Here is a 15,806-nt window from a genome sequence, read left to right as displayed (position 1 = left end):
CACAGGCACATAGACACAGGCAACAGAGCATGCACAATGTCGGCACTAGTACAGTGTATATCCACCTTTCGCAGCAATGCAGGCTGCTATTTCCCATGGAGACGATCGTAGAGATGCTGGATGTAGTCCTGTGGAACGGCTTGCCATGCCATTTCCACCTGGCGCCTCAGTTGGACCAGCGTTCGTGCTGGACGTGCAGACCGCATGAGACGACGCTTCATCCAGTCCCAAACATGCTCAATGGGGGACAGATTCGGAGATCTTGCTGGCCAGGGTAGTTGACTTACACCTTCTAGAGCACGTTGGGTGGCACGGGATACATGCGGACGTGCATTGTCCTGTTGGAACAGCAAGTTCCCTTGCCGGTCTAGGAATGGTAGAACGATGGGTTCGATGACGGTTTGGATGTACCGTGCACTATTCAGTGTCCCCTCGACGATCACCAGTGGTGTACGGCCAGTGTAGGAGGTCGCTCCCCACACCATGATGCCGGGTGTTGGCCCTGTGTGCCTCGGTCGTATGCAGTCCTGATTGTGGCGCTCACCTGCACGGCGCCAAACACGCATACGACCATCATTGGCACCAAGGCAGAAGCGACTCTCATCGCTGAAGACGACACGTCTCCATTCGTCCCTCCATTCACGCCTGTCGCGACACCACTGGAGGCGGGCTGCACGATGTTGGGGCGTGAGCGAAAGACGGCCTAACGGTGTGCGGGACCGTAGCCCAGCTTCATGGAGACGGTTGCGAATGGTCCTCACCGATACCCCAGGAGCAACAGTGTCCCTAATTTGCTGGGAAGTGGCGGTGCGGTCCCCTACGGCACTGCGTAGGATCCTACGGTCTTGGCGTGCATCCGTGCGTCGCTGCGGTCCGGTCCCAGGTCGACGGGCACGTGCACCTTCCGCCGACCACTGGCGACAACATCGATGTACTGTGGAGACCTCACGCCCCACGTGTTGAGCAATTCGGCGGTACGTCCACCCGGCCTCCCGCATGCCCACTATACGCCCTCGCTCAAAGTCCGTCAACTGCACATACGGTTCACGTCCACGCTGTCGCGGCATGCTACCAGTGTTAAAGACTGCGATGGAGCTCCGTATGCCACGGCAAACTGGCTGACGCTGACGGCGGCGGTGCACAAATGCTGCGCAGCTAGCGCCATTCGACGGCCAACACCGCGGGTCCTGGTGTGTCCGCTGTGCCGTGCGTGTGATCATTGCTTGTACAGCCCTCTCGCAGTGTCCGGAGCAAGTATGGTGGGTCTGACACACCGGTGTCAATGTGTTCTTTTTTCCATTTCCAGGAGTGTAGTTCAAATGGCTCCGAGCGCTATGGGACTTAACATCTGAGGTCATCAGCCCCCTAGAACTTAGAACTACTTAAACCTAACTAACATAAGGACATCACACACATCCATGGCCGAGGCAGGATTCGAACCTGCGACCGTAACGGTTGCGCTGTTCCAGGCTGAAGTGCCTAGAACCGCTCGGCCACACCGGCCGGCTATTCCATATGGTCATACCTTCTTTAACAGCCTGCAACGGGACACCGTGTCAAACGCTTTCCGGAAATCTAGAAGTGTGGAATTTGTTGCCCTTCATCCATAGTTCGCAGTATATCATGTGAGAAAAGGGAAAGCGGAGTTCCACACGAGTGATGCTTTCTAAAACCGTGCTGCTTCGTGGACATGCCATTCTCGGATTCAAGAAAGTTTCTTATATTCGAACTGACAATGTGTTCAAGGATACCGCGGCAAACCGATGTTAGGGATATTGGTCTGTAATTTTGCTGGTATGTTCTTTTGCCCTTCTAATATTAGGAGTCACGCGCGCTTTTTTCCAGTCGCTGACTTTGCGGTAGGCGAGACATCCGACGAATGCCGTAGAGCGCTCTTTGAGAAAACGAACTGGAATTCTTTCCGAACATGGAAACGTACCTGCTTTCACCTCTTTCAGTTGTTTCTCCACCCCAGGGATGCTTTATACTATGTCGGCCATACGGGAGTCTGTTAGATGGTAAAAAAATGTAAATGTCGTGTGACTAGGACCTCCCGTCGGGTAGACGGTTCGCCTGATGCAGGTCTTTCGATTTGACGCCACTTTGGTGACTTGCGCGTCGATGGGGATGAAATGATGATGATTAGGACAAAACAACGCCCAGTCCCTGAGCGGAGAAGATCTCCAACCCAGCCGGAAATCGAACCCGGACCCTTAGGATTGACATTCTGTCGCGCTGATCACTCAGCTGCCGGGGGCGGACTGGGAAATTGTTAAACGGTGGTATGATTGGCATGTGCCGTGTAAGGAATAGAGCCCTATACAGAATGACGATTTGCAGCCTTGGCATCAATTTTCAGAGGGATTCAACAGCATCAGCGTTCTCCTGAAAAGGGCGGACAGTTCGATCGCTGAAATATTGAACCGTGTTTATTTTTAGACCTGGCAGCATGCCTGAGGAGACTTTCAGCCCTAATATGTGTCTGATGTACCCTCTGCCACGCAATTCATAGTGGTCTGTAGCGTGTAGACGCTGATGTAGAAGTGTGTTCCCAGATTCTAGGAGTGGGCATCTGTCCCCTGGTGCACGCCTGTTTCCAAGTATCATCCAGAAAAGAGATAATACGTGAATTGGAGTGGCAATCATTAAAACGAAGGCATTTTTCGTTGCGAATGGATCTTCTCATGAAATTTCAATCACCAGTTTGCTATTTTGTCTAAAACTGACATGGTGAGACAGTGGCTGTGTACAATTAATGTAGGTTGATTCTTACAAAGAAGAAGACAGCAACCAGCCACTATTAATACCGCTATTTATTTAAGTAAATAGCGCCGTAACCGGTTTCGAACTGACAAGTTCATCATCAGACGATTGTTCACAAGATGTGTTACACGTGGCAAAAACTTTTTGGTGTGTGTGTGTGTGTGTGTGTGTGTGTGTGTGTATGTGTGTGTGTGTGTGTGTGTGTGTGTGTGTGTGTGGTGATTTGCACAATATGGTGATGGGCAAATTATTTAAGTGCTGCTTATATTTGCAATAGTTGAAAAATACAATCCTGCAACTTCGTAACAAAAATGCACGGATTTTTCGATGACACCAACACACCAAGAATATTTCGCTACGGTGGAAGAATAAAAATCGAAAACTGACGATTATGTAAAGTGCATCTTGTAAAGCTTGTGAACAGCCGTCTGATGATGAACTTGTAAGTTAAAAACCGGTTACGGCGCTATTTACTTAAATAAATAGCAGTGTTAATAGTGGCTGGTTGCTGTCTTCTTCTTTGTAAGCACCAACCTGCTTCAATCACCAGTTTTCTCCACCGATTGCGAAAACATTCTGTTGGCACCCAGCTACATAGGGAGAAATATCCAACACGATAAAATAAGAGAAATCAGGGCCCGCACAGAAAAATTTAAGTGCTCGTTTTTCCCGCGCGCCGTTCAAGAGTGGAACGGTAGAGAGACAGCTTGAAGGTGGTTCATTGAACCCTCTGCCAGGCACTTTATTGTGAATAGCAGAGTAATCACGTAGATGTAGATGTAAATTCCACGAGTGGGCAACTGCCCCCTCCTGCGGTCCCCTCCCTCCTCGGGGACGCCAAATGCTTCAAATGGCTCTGAGCACTATGGGACTCAACTGCTGTGGTCATCAGTCCCCTAGAACTTAGAACTACTTAAACCTAACTAACCTAAGGACATCATACACATCCATGCCCGAGGCAGTATTCGAACCTGCGACCGTAGCAGTCACGCGGTTCCCGACTGTAGGGGGACGCCAATGTTCCGAGTATTCCCCAGAGAAGATGGAGATCCCAGGAGTGGGCAACTGCCCCCCCCCCCCCCCTCCCCTCTCCCGGACGCCTCTGTTCCGAGTATTGTCCAGAGGAGACGGACGCCAGAACGCTGACAGGTGGAGAAGAGTGCGCAGCCGCTCCGCCTTGCGCAGATGGGGGCAGCGTGTTGGGGTCGGCCGTGGTGAGGTCCGGTCGCTCGTGAGGCGGAAGTGCGTGGTGCGTGCCGCGTGGTGCGTGGGAATGGCCGGCGTTCCCAGCAGAGCAGCTGACTGAGTGACTGAGCGCCGGCCGCCAAAGTTCAGGGTTCAGCCCGGCGCTGGCCGGGGCTGCACCCAGCCTCCGCCACGGCCGGGGTTGCCAACCTCTGCGCCGGCGTGACCTTGCGGGCTGCCGCCGGCCGGCCGAGGGCCCGCATCTCGTGTCACTGACTGCTCGCGCCAGCCGGGTCCGCCCAGCAGGGCACAGCGAAGAGCGGTGGCAGCAGGGCACGGATCCTCGAGTCCCAGCGGGTGGCATCGCAACCACCCTGCTCCGCAAAACGTAAGGAGGGAAGTCACTTTCACGTGCCATGTAACATACCTCGACCAAACTTGAACCGTACACAGAAAGAACCCTGAGTCCCACCTCCACCCTCACCCCCACCCCCCAAAAAAGGAAAGAAAGAAACTTCACACCGATCTTGCCAAAAGCAGAAGCTATTCATTCTTGGTGTTGAACAAGTGACAAAAGCCGTGGGATACCTCCTAATATCGTGTCGGACCTCCTTTTGCCCGACGCAATGCAGCAACTAGACCAAGCAAAGATTCCACAAGTCGTTGGAAGTCCCCTGCAGCAAATTGAGTCATTAAATGAAACAACAAGTTTACTGTTACCAGTCACCGTTTTATTTATTTCCACGACGCTTTTCAAAGGTTTAAACCTCCATCATCGGGTGTATTTACATTAGTTAGCATGACATTTGTGTGTGTGTGTGTGTTGCGTTACGATTTTTTGGAGGAACTTGTGGCACTGTCTAGTGGAGACATTGCCACAAGTTCCTCCAAAAAATCGTAACGCAACACGCACACATACTAACTAATGTGAATCCACCCGATGATGGAGGCTTAAACCTTTGAAACGCGTCGTGGAAATAAATAAAACGGTGACTGGTAACAGTAACCTTGTTGTTTCATTTAATGCCAATAACACTCACGGTAAAGCCTAACCTAAAATGTTCGTATTTGAAGTGAAACTGAGTCATGCTGCTTCTTTAGCCGTCCATAATTGGGGAAGTGATGTCGGTGCAGGATTTTCTGCACGAACTGTCCTCTCGATTAAGTCCCATAAATGTTCGACGGGATTCATATCGAGCAATCTGGGGGCGTATCGTTCGCTAGAAATTGTCCAGAATTTTCTTCAAACCAGTCGCAAGCAACTGAGTCCCGGTGACATGCTTTCGTTGTTTGGGATCGGTTACAATAGTGTCCAAGTAGCTGAATGTAAATGTTTGCAGTCAATGATCAGTTAAGCCGGCCACTGTGGCCGAGCGGTTGTAGGCGCTTCAGTGCGGAACCGCGCTGCTGCTACGGTCGCAGATTCGAATCCCGCCTCGGGCGTGGATGTGTGTGATGTCGTTAGGTTAGTTAGGTTTGAGTAGTTCTAAGTCTAGGGAGCTGATGACGTCAGATGTTAAGTCCCATAGCGCTTAGAGCGATTGAACCATTTTGAATGATCAGTTAAGTAGGGCGAGAGGACCTAGCCAATTACTTTTAAACACAAAATTAAAAATGACTCTGAGCACTGTGGGACTTAACATCTGAGGTCATCAGTCCCCTAGAACTTAGAACGACTTGCCAGATTGAGGCTCTGCCACAACGGCCGGCCTTTAAACACAGCCCACAGCATTATGGAGCCAACAGCAGCTTGCACGGTGCCTTGTTGACAATTTGGAAATTTGTGGTAAGTTCTATGGGACCAAAGTGCTGAGGTCATCGGTCCCTAAGCTTACACACTACTTAATCTAACTTAAACCAACTTACGCTAAGGACAACACACACACTCGTGCCCGAGGAAGGAGTCGAACCTCCGACGGAGGGAGCCGCGCGAACCGCGACAAGACGCCTCGGACCACGCGGCTACCGCGCGCGGCTGGCGATTTCTGTACACGGTTTTGTGGAGTCCACGCCACACTCGAACCCTGCCATCAGCTCTTACCAGATGGAATCGGGACTCATCTGATCAGGCCACATTTTTCCAGTTGTCTAGGTTTCAACCGATGCGGTCACGAGCGCAGGAGACGCGCTACAGGCGATGTCGTGCTGTTCGCGACGGCACTCGCGTCCCAGTGTCGTAACGGATCGTTCGTTGCACGTTCCACATTGATTTCTGCGGTTGTTTCATGCAGTGTTGCTTGTCCGTTAGCACTGACAACTCTCCGCAAACGCTGTTGCTCTCGGTAGTTAAGTGAAGACCATCAGCCACTGCGGTGTCTGTGGTGAGAGGCAATGCCTGAAATGTGGTATTCTTGGCGCACCTTTGACACTGTCGATTGCGGAATACTGAATCTGCTAACGATATCCGAAATGGAATTACCGTGCATCTAGCTCCAACTACAATTCCGCGTTCGAAGTCTATACATGCCCGTCGTGCGGCCACAATGACGTTGGAAATCTTTCTACATCAATTGTCTGAGTACTAATAGCAACCCAACCTTTTATACTTCCTGTACACGGCACTACCGCCATCTGTACAAGTGCATATCTCTGTCCTATGACTTTCGTCACTTCAGCGTATAGTACAAAAGGTTGTTGTTGTTGTTGTGGTCTTCAGTCCTGAGACTGGTTTGATGCAGCTCTCCATGCTACTCTATCCTGTGCAAGCTTCTTCATCTCCCAGTACCTACTGCAACCTACATCCTTCTGAATCTGCTTAGTGTATTCATCTCTTGGTCTCCCTCTACGATTTTTACCCTCCACGCTGCCCTCCAATGCTAAATTTGTGATCCCTTGATGCCTCAGGACATGTCCTACCAACCGATCCCTTCTTCTAGTCTAGTTGTGCCACAAACTTCTCTTCTTCCCAATCCTATTCAATACCTCCTCATTAGTAACGTGATCTACCCACCTTATCTTCAGCATTCTTCTGTAGCACCACATTTCGAAAGCTTCTATTCTCTTCTTGTCCAAACTGGTTATCGTCCATGTTTCACTTCCATACATGGCTACACTCCATACAAATACTTTCAGAAACGACTTCCTGACACTTAAATCTATACTCGATGTTAACAAATTTCTCTTCTTCAGAAACGATTTCCTTGCCATTGCCAGTCTACATTTTATATCCTCTCTACTTCGACCATCATCAGGTATTTTACTCCCTAAATAGCAAAACTCCTTTACTACATTAAGTGTCTCATTTCCTAATCTAATTCCCTCAGCATCACCCGATTTAATTTGACTACATTCCATTATCCTCGTTTTGCTTTTGTTGGTGTTCATCTTATATCCTCCTTTCAAGACACTGTCCATTCCGTTCAGCTGCTCTTCCAGGTCCTTTGCTGTCTCTGATAGAATTACAATGTCATCGGCGAACCTCAAAGTTTTTACTTCTTCTCCATGAATTTTAATACCTACTCCGAATTTTTCTTTTGTTTCCTTTACTGCTTGCTCAATATACAGATTGAATAACATCGGGGAGAGGCTACAACCCTGTCTCACTCCTTTCCCAACCACTGCTTTCCTTTCATGCCCCTCGACTCTTATAACTGCCATCTGGTTTCTGTACAAATTGTAAATAGCCTTTCGCTCCCTGTATTTTACCCCTGCCACCTTCAGAATTTGAAAGAGAGGATTCCAGTTAACGTTGTCAAAAGCTTTCTCTAAGTCTACAAATGCTAGAAACGTAGGTTTGCCTTTTCTTAATCTTTCTTCTAAGATAAGTCGTAAGGTTAGTATTGCCTCACGTGTTCCAACATTTCTACGGAATCCAAACTGATCTTCCGCGAGGTCCGCTTCTACTAGTTTTTCCATTCGTCTGTAAAGAATTCGCGTTAGTATTTTGCAGCTGTGACTTATTAAACTGATAGTTCGGTAATTCTCACATCTGTCAACACCTGCTTTCTTTGGGATTGGAATTATTATTCCACGCTCCGATCCGTAGAACGCCAGTTTTCTTTCTCCTGATAACGACGTCCTCTTGAGTAGTCCCCGCCCGGAGATCCGAATGGGGGACTATTTTACCTCCGGAATATTTTACCCAAGAGGACGCCATCATCATTTAATCATACAGTAAAGCTGCATGTCCTCGGGAAAATTTACGGCTGTAGTTTCCCCTTGCTTTCAGCCGTTCGCAGTACCAGCACAGCAAGGCCGTTTCGGTTAATGTTACAAGGCCAGATCAGTCAATCATCCAGACTGTTGCCGCTGCAATTACTGAAAAGGCTGCTGCCCCTCTTCAGGAACCACATGTTTGTCTGGCCTCTCAACAGATACCCCTCCGTGTGGTTGCACCTACGGTACGGCCATCTGTATCGCTGAGGCACGCAAGCCTCCCCACCAACGGCAAGGTCCATGGTTCATGGGGGGGAGTACAAAAGGTAACTGAAAGAAATACGCAATCAGAGGAACATAAATGGGACTTTTATTCATCATCATTTAAGACTGATCATGCCTTTCAGCGTTCAGTCTGGAGCATAGCCCCCTTATGAAATTCCTCCATGATCCCCTATTCAGTGCTGGGACTTTTATTCAAATATAATAATTACACTGAAGCCACAGATGTGTTCGATGGTCCCCTAGACATTGCAAAAAGGCAAGACATGGTTTTCAATACGGTATCTGATCACCACAGAGCACACTGCATGCCCTGCAGTGTCCCCCCATGCTCGCTAATAGGTTGGTAAGGAGTTCTTGTGAGAAGTGAGTTCCATCCCTCCATTACCGCTATTGGATTGGCGTTGTTGTATTTGGACATGCTACAACGCACGATGTTATCAAAAAGTAACGGGTATTTTGGTTTTTCTTAAATAATCTTTATTTATTCATCAGTATCAACTTTCCCCCTTCAGAGTAATCCCTCTCGCATATAAAACACTTTGTGCCAGCGCTCTGTCCAATCTTGGAACCACTTCTGGAACTCACTTTTCGTTATGGTGTGCAGCCCTTTCAGCGATTCTGTTTTCACCCAATCATTGGTGGAGAAACGACGTCCTTTCGTGGTCCTCAGATGTAGAAAGACGTCGCAGGGGTCCAAGTCCGGCAAATGCGTTGGGCAACGCAACGTAACGGTTTAGTTTCTTTCCAAAAAATCGCGAGCAAGAATTGAAGTGTGAACGGAAGCATTATCGTGATGCAATTTCCATGAGTGGTTTCGACACATTTCTTGTCGTTTTCTTCGGACTGCTTCACGCATAGCTACCAGGCGGTATTCTTTATTGACCGTATGACCACAAGGCAAGAACTCACGATGCACTATTATTCCTTATTGACCGTACGACCACAAGGCAAGAACTCATGATGCACTATTATTCCTTATTGACCGTACAACCACAAGGCAAGAACTCATGATGCACTATTATTCCTTATTGACCGTACGACCACAAGGCAAGAACTCATGATGCACTATTATTCCTTATTGACCGTACGACCACAAGGCAAGAACTCATGATGCACTACCCATTTTAATCGAAGAAAATAGTGAGAAGAACGTTCACATGTGATCGAGATTGTCAGATTTTTTTCGGTCTTGGCTCTTCATGCAGTTTCCATTGGGACGACTGGCCCTTGGTTTCGTCACCTGATATAATCTTCTTTAGAAGTTCTGTATCGCTGTCGACTTCATTGAGCAGTTCCTGAGTGATGTCTATGCACGTCGTTTTTGGCCGAAATTCAACAATTTCGGAAAAAAAGCCTTGCTGCTACATGTGTCATGACCAAAACATCCGAAAAAATTGCTCGGCATGAGTCAGAGGATATCTCGACTCCATCAGCAACCTCTCTGACTGTGATTTGACGATTTTCGAGACCCATTTTCTTTACTTCTTCATTGTCGTCAATAATTGATGTCATAGAGTCGTCATCAACGTCTTCTCGACCCTCTTTGGAATGTTTATACCATACATAAACTCCTGTCTTGCTTAAAGCAGAAACACCAATACCCACAGCCAACATTTCGAATGCGGTGCTGCACTTTATTCCATTTTACAAGTAAATTCTTTGATTCATCTTTTTCGAAAGTAAAAATTCTCTAATCACTCGAAAACAAGTATAACCTTTTCGATTGCTAGCAATAAACTAAATATTCAAAACATACCTACACAAAACTAAAAAGAAGATAAAACATTTGAAAATCGGATATATAATGCGCACGAAATCAAAAAATTGCCGTTGCCTTTTGATCACATCTCGTACGTCTCCCCAACGCATTCCGCTAGTGCTCAATGGTATTTAAGTCCGGCGAATGGGCAGGCCATTCCATACGCCGAATATCCCATAGTTCCGCGAGTTCCTACACCTGTGATGTTCGATGCGGTCGAGCAATGTGATCCATAGAAAGAAGTGTCGAATGCATCCCTGAAAAACGGGTGTCGGGAACGAGCAGAGTTCCACAATAACGCTAACTGCTAAGTGTACTGCGTCAATGATCTGGAAGTCAGTAGGCCTTTGTAACGTTATGCCTCCCGGAAACATAACACATGGACCACGGAAACGATCATGTCCCATATGATTCTGTTGACATTCTTCGGTGGCCACGAAGATCCCGAGATCTGTCCCCGACAGAACGTGTGTGGGACCACGTCGGGCGTCATCTCCGTCCAAGTGTTAGCATCCGTGATATCAAAGACCAAAAAATGGTTCAAATGGCTCTGAGCACTATGGGACTCAACTGCTGTGGTCATAAGTCCCCTAGAACTTAGAACTACTTAAACCTAACTAACCTAAGGACATCACACACATCCATGCCCGAGGCAGGGTTCGAACCTGCGACCGTAGCAGTCGCACGGTTCCGGACTGCGCGCCTAGAACCGCGAGACCACCGCGGCCGGCTAACATTTACTTAGTCTCTGTATTTGTTCAAATGGTTCAAATGGCTCTGAGCACTATGCGACTTAACTTCTGAGGTCATCAGTCGCCTAGAACTTAGAACTAATTAAACCTAACTAACCTAAGGACATCACACACATCCATGCCCGAGGCAGGATTCGAACCTGAGACCGTAGCGGCCACGCGGTTCCAGACTGAAGCGCCTTTAACCGCACGGCCACACCGGCCGGCATCAAAGACCAGTTACAACAGTTGCCGACCAGGTTGCCTCTGGAGAAGACGCCCTGAGTTAATATACTCAGTACGCCCTTCGCTACCGATATACTGTAACGTGGGATTATGCTGCATGTTCTTTGTAAATTTGACTCGATGTTGTAATGTATGATACTCGCTCAACCCGTGAAGTTTCATTTCGTTTCGTCCTCCCACGCTGGATGCTACATCTCTTTTTTTGTTTTGTTTTTGTATGGCAGTGTAAACAGCCGCATTAACTGCGGGAAACCTGAGGTTGGTATTAATATTGTCAGCGAGGTCATTAATACACAGCAGCATTCAGTATCGTTATTTGTTCTGCCGCTCTGGGCGAAATTTGAAAAATGACGTCCCCTCTTTTTTACTAACATCGGTCTCCACGATAACCCCACCCCCCTGCGCCACCACCAACATCCAACGGCACAACAATGCAAATTTCCTACTATACTTTCAATCTTTTAACTAAGGTGACCAGACGTCCTCATTTTCTGGGGACAATCCTCAGTTTTCGTGCTTTGTCCTCAATTCCTTTAAAACTGATTGAGGAGAACAGATGTCCTCAGTTTCTTATTTTTTGCCCTCAATTTCTGAAGTTTCTCAAAATAACTGGAATAGGAAAACATGTGCAGAGCATTTTCAACGAGAGCTAAATATACCACTGCAACCAAATTCAGCATCAATTACTTATTTTATTTAATTGCCAGTCCGTTTGTTTCTGTTTGGTACCGTACTCAGTAGCGCCTGCTCTAGTTTTGAGGTCGACGAACGTACACATTAGGACAGTGCGGCGAAATTTATCGTTAATGGGCTATGGCAGCAGACGACTGACACGAGTGGAGGCAATGCGTTTCCTTTCATCAGAGTAAGTAAAGGCTTATAGATCTTATATTTTTCCCTGAGACATTTAAATCTCTTATTTATCTGCGAGAATGATTGAAGCAGAAGAAATGGATTAAAATTGGTGCTGCGGCTGGAACTCGAACCCGGATCTTCTTGCTTGCTAGACAGAAATGCTATAATGCCGTTCCGTAACCTCGCAATAATAACTCAACTAACCTCCCAATAAAAAATGTGACTCATATATAACCTTTGAACAATTAACTGACTGTGAATCTAAACTGGTAAATTTGGTAGTTAGCAGTGCTGCGTCATGGCCCTAAAAAATTATTCTGAATAAATTGAAAATTGTTACCTCAATGAAGTCGTCGGATAACGCGTATATATCTGCTTCTTTAAGAAATTTTTCTGTCACAGCCCAGTGCAATGCTGGCCGCTATATTTGTCATGTATAAAAGGAAACAACAGATTTTTCTTTACGATAATCGGGATGACCATGGATTGCAGAAATTAGTAAATTCTTTAAATTCAGATAAATGATTGTCAAAAAGTTAATTTTATAAAAAAGATTATTATTACAAGATTTTTTAAAACTTTTACATGGGACTTGATACAACAACAGTACAAATTTAGTTGTAACAAATCAGATATGCGCGCGGCTGTATACCTTATACTACATCGTTCAGGCACGACCGCCCCAAACGCCCGACTGCGAGCTACCACTACTACTGCCCACACTTCTCCCACTGCAGCCGACACTGCTCTCTGCTCTGCGATTCTGTTATAGCTTACATATCGCAGGCAGCGCGTGACCAATCAATCGAAATTACATCTGTTCGAGTGCGCTAGCAATAAATTCCTTAGTCATGGACCTCTTACAAATGTTAACCAACGTGCTGTGGTGGTGTAATGGTTAGCATTTCTGCCTAGCAAGCAAGACGACCTGAGTTCGAGTCCCAGCCGCAGCACAAATACACTCCTGGAAATTGAAATAAGAACACCGTGAATTCATTGTCCCTGGAAGGGGAAACTTTATTGACACATTCCTGGGGTCAGATACATCACATGATCACACTGACAGAACCACAGGCACATACACACAGGCAACAGAGCATGCACAATGTCGGCACTAGTACAGTGTATATCCACCTTTCGCAGCAATGCAGGCTGCTATTCTCCCATGGAGACGATCGTAGAGATGCTGGCTATAGTCCTGTGGAACGGCTTGCCATGCCATTTCCACCTGGCGCCTCAGTTGGACCAGCGTTCGTGCTGGACGTGCAGACCGCGTGAGACGACGCGTCATCCAGTCCCAAACATGCTCAATTGGGGACAGATCCGGAGATCTTGCTGGCCAGGGTAGTTGACTTACACCTTCTAGAGCACGTTGGGTGGCACGGGATACATGCGGACGTGCATTGTCCTGTTGGAACAGCAAGTTCCCTTGCCGGTCTAGGAATGGTAGAACGATGGGTTCGATGACGGTTTGGATGTACCGTGCACTATTCAGTGTCCCCTCGACGATCACCAGTGGTGTACGGCCAGTGTAGGAGATCGCTCCCCACACCATGATGCCGGGTGTTGGCCCTGTGTGCCTCGGTCGTATGCAGTCCTGATTGTGGCGCTCACCTGCACGGCGCCAAACACGCATACGACCATCATTGGCACCAAGGCAGAAGCGACTCTCATCGCTGAAGACGACACGTCTCCATTCGTCCCTCCATTCACGCCTGTCGCGACACCACTGGAGGCGGGCTGCACGATGTTGGGGCGTGAGCGGAAGACGGCCTAACGGTGTGTGGGACCGTAGCCCAGCTTCATGGAGACGGTTGCGAATGGTCCTCGCCGATACCCCAGGAGCAACAGTGTCCCTAATTTGCTGGGAAGTGGCGGTGCGGTCCCCTACGGCACTGCGTAGGATCCTACGGTCTTGGCGTGCATCCGTGCGTCGCTGCGGTCCGGTCCCAGGTCGACGGGCACGTGCACCTTCCGCCGACCACTGGCGACAACATCGATGTACTGTGGAGACCTCTCGCCCCACGTGTTGAGCAATTCGGCGGTACGTCCACCCGGCCTCCCGCATGCCCCCCACTATACGCCCTCGCTCAAAGTCCGTCAACTGCACATACGGTTCACGTCCACGCTGTCGCGGCATGCTACCAGTGTTAAAGACTGCGATGGAGCTCCGTATGCCACGGCAAACTGGCTGACACTGACGGCGGCGGTGCACAAATGCTGCGCAGCTAGCGCCATTCGACGGCCAACACCGCGGTTCCTGGTGTGTCCGCTGTGCCGTGCGTGTGATCATTGCTTGTACAGCCCTCTCGCAGTGTCCGGAGCAAGTATGGTGGGTCTGACACACCGGTGTCAATGTGTTCTTTTTTCCATTTCCAGCAGTGTATTTTACAGCTCTTTAAGTCGTGGTGTTTCTCTGACAAGGGAAACTCCCATCGCAACCCCCTCAGATTTAGTGGTAGGCTGGTAGGATGGCGCAGTGGATAACTCATCACGAAATGAGCACAGATCAAGCATAAAAACAAGAAGAAGGTGTAGTAAACTATTTAAAAAAGTAAAATAGAAACAGTGAACAGTCCAAGAACAAGAAGTACAACAAATAGCAGCTGAAATTCGCAACGGTGTCATTGGTAAGTCGTCATGGTGTTGGACTGCCAAGCGGGCGATCCGTGTTCGGAATTCGTTTGTGCCGTTTATTTACATTTTTCGCAAAGTTATGAACTGACCTGCCGGTCATTGAAATGTTCGTTCTCTTTCTGCAGTCTTGGCAGTTGTCATACTATACATTATTATAGAATATGAGTCATTTGGAAGGAATACATTGCCGTCACAAGTAAATACCATAAGTAATGAGAGCAGGCGAGATACCACATAGACCTCTTACAGAAATGAAAACAACAAATAAAAGTAACTTCCTGGCGGATTGAAACGTGTGCCAGACCGAGACTCGAACTCGTGACATTCGCCTTTCGCAGGCAAGTGCTCTACCATCTGAGGTACACAAGCTGTAAGGTGTCAGGCAAATCCAACACCTTCCATGAAAACCCTGACATGATAGCAAATCCGGCAGTACGTCACATAGCTCCGAATAAATCCTGACATTAAATTAACCGAAGTAATACGATCAACGAGTGACCAAATGAAATACCACAGACTAACACAAGAACGCCGAAATGCATGTCATACCTTCCCACCATGAAACAGACGCACTTCCGAGGGGAGAAACGAGAAGCCAAGAGCAGAGTTCTGTAAGCTAGAAGGCCCTACGATAAGGGACACCCACATCGCCCGCCGACCGCCAAGACCACCCCCCAGCCCATGTTAAAAGATAGAGCCCTCCAGAAGAACAGTATAGATCTTACGATAACACTAAAAGGGCCACACCAGCTGCACGTTTTAGCGTGAGACTATACGCGTCTCTATTAAGTTGCAAACATTAAAAACATTGCCCCACCATGAAAAGTATAACGTTTCTCGTTGGATAGACAGAATTTCTGCAGGCGGAGCTTAAAGTTAACATTGAGACGCTGATTGTTCAGTTGAAAACACAGCCAGATACCTTTTCTTAAACCAACTTCGGCAAATTGCTTCCGAGACGGCGAGGTGTGTGGAGCTGCACTGCCCGCCGCTCCCTGACGCTGCCTAACCACCGACAAGGTAATGAACGCACGCGATGCCGCATAAGAGTGCATAAGGCTTCACTCAGAACTGCAGAAGTCTCATCTGTTACACCCCCTTTTTACGTAATATCAGTGTCGATCGTCAATTAAACTTCATGGTATTCACATTTGCTATTAGAAGTTAAAATCTGAAACGAATGATTTTTCTGTTATATAGTTATTGAGAAGCCACATCAGCCACTGTAATTTACCACAAGTTAATAAGTA

At 47.8% G+C, this 15,806-nt stretch overlaps 1 non-coding gene across 1 annotated transcript; it reads left to right on the top strand.

Moving 5' to 3' along the window:
• Positions 1 to 12,799: 12,799 nt before the first annotated feature.
• Trnaa-agc (transfer RNA alanine (anticodon AGC)) lies at positions 12,800 to 12,872 on the top strand. The gene has a single exon. It is a non-coding gene; the product is annotated as a tRNA-Ala (tRNA).
• Positions 12,873 to 15,806: the final 2,934 nt, after the last annotated feature.

Source organism: Schistocerca nitens, chromosome 7 (genome assembly GCF_023898315.1).
Source record: "Schistocerca nitens isolate TAMUIC-IGC-003100 chromosome 7, iqSchNite1.1, whole genome shotgun sequence".
Lineage (NCBI taxonomy): Eukaryota > Metazoa > Arthropoda > Insecta > Orthoptera > Acrididae > Schistocerca > Schistocerca nitens.
The sequence above is the reverse complement of the archived record's forward strand: the minus strand, read 5'-3'. Positions and strand labels throughout refer to the sequence as shown.